This window comes from Hibiscus syriacus, unplaced genomic scaffold (assembly GCF_006381635.1).
Source record: "Hibiscus syriacus cultivar Baekdansim isolate YM2019G1 unplaced genomic scaffold, ASM638163v2 tig00008145_pilon, whole genome shotgun sequence".
Classification (NCBI taxonomy): domain Eukaryota; kingdom Viridiplantae; phylum Streptophyta; class Magnoliopsida; order Malvales; family Malvaceae; genus Hibiscus; species Hibiscus syriacus.
The window spans coordinates 1103033-1104935 of NW_024062153.1; positions in this window are offsets into that span (position 1 = coordinate 1103033).

Consider the following 1903-nt stretch of genomic DNA (forward strand, 5'->3'; position numbering starts at 1 on the left):
AATAAAATAAATATTATCTCTATTTATAAAGTCAACTACTTAGTCACCAAGAATTACCAAGAATTATTTTTCCATAAGAATTCTTGTCTAAAATAAATATTTACTTTATTAAATAATATAATTACCAAGTAATCTTCAACCATTAGAATTAAAATAAAGTTCAACTTAATAACCAATTATAATTTAGGTCAAAATATAACAACAATGAACTCAAATAGTTATGTATAAGAGAAAATACAAAATAAAGAGTGAAAGGGTTTTCTCTTGATCTAGATTGCTTGGATAAGTGTTGTAACCTTCTTAAGTGTTATTGTGTTGTTTTTATAAGTTGGAATGATTTTGTAGTTGTTTCTATCCATTGTGGATGATTTGGAACCGTTAGGGATTAATTTCTACAAAACAACTCAACACAAGGAGTATTAGTACTGCCTAAAGGAGTGTTGATATTCCTTTATAATTTTTAAATAAACTAGTTGTTAATGGTCTTTGGGCTTGACTAGTATTGATACTAGGGTTTCACATTATCGATACTACTTTATAAATTAGTATAATACTCCTAGAGTATCGATACCAATTTTGTTTACTAGAATTTGAACAACTTGAAAAACAACAGGCAGTATTGATACTTCTCTTACCTATGGTATTGATACATCAAGAACAATTTTGGTAGTATTCATGTAGTGGTGATACTGTAAGAACATTATTAGTGTTGCTTACCTAGAAATTTATTTTGTGTTTATATTCTTGTGTAATGGACTTTGAATTATTTTTGAAAACTTTGAATAAATTCAATCAAGTCCAAAAATATTTTTGCTCTAAATTTTTTATATCAAAATAGGTTCAACATAATCGAATTAAATTTTGATTTGGTTAGTTAATTTAGTTAATATTTGACAATAAATACCCCTAGATTAAGGGGGAAATGTTGTACCTCATTCAAATTTGCTTCATACCTTAGGACCCTAGGTTTAAATCCCTATACCTCAAGACCTCCGGAAAGTCCAGGAATAGCATCCTTGTATCTCCGACGAAAGGACCTTAAACACCCGATGTCTTTTGAGAAGTAGTGACCTTTTGACATGACCTCTAATAGGCATATGTGACCTATCAAATATAAATCTACTATCAATCGATCATATCCACTTAGTCTGTCATCCTACGAGTAGTCATGACCTTACGTTTGACGTTAATACTAAGGGTCACTACAAAACCTTTCAATCAAGATTGACTGATGCATGCATTAAAACCTATACACTTGATGGACTTACTTTTCCACTTGACTCGATTACGAGAACAAAATCAAGGCAACTCAAAGATAAGTTACATTTAACAATTCACGATTTTGTAAGCAAGGTTTGCAAGTCTTCCTGATGAAATTTTATGAAAAAAGCTGTGTTCAAATTTTCAAAAGTACTTAGATAAAAAAAAATCAAATTGATGGTCCAATTAATCTACACGTCGAAAACATATTTGAGGTCTAATTAGACTTTATGTTAAACTAATTCAAAATTAGAATATAAAACTCCATACGCTGATTTTAGAAGTTTCCTCTTGGTAAACTTTTCATATGCTTAAATGTAGATTTTTCTTTTAAAATTAATAAACATGTGTTAGTCCCCTTAATTAGTTATTCATGTGTTGATTTTTAAGATTAAGTAATTATTTCTTATGTTTTGGGTGTCAACTCTAAATTATAAAAGGAGGTATTCTCTTCTCTTGTAATCATAATTTCAATCATTTTTCTTCTTGAATATATATGTTTTTAGAGTATATTTTTGCAAATGTTGATACTTGTGCCTTGGAAGTTGTTCTTTAACACGTTTTCTTTTTAGTTTTTGTGGTGAATTTCATCTTCACACTTCGGGTTATCAAGAATCTATTCTCGGAGGCTCGCTAAGACTAT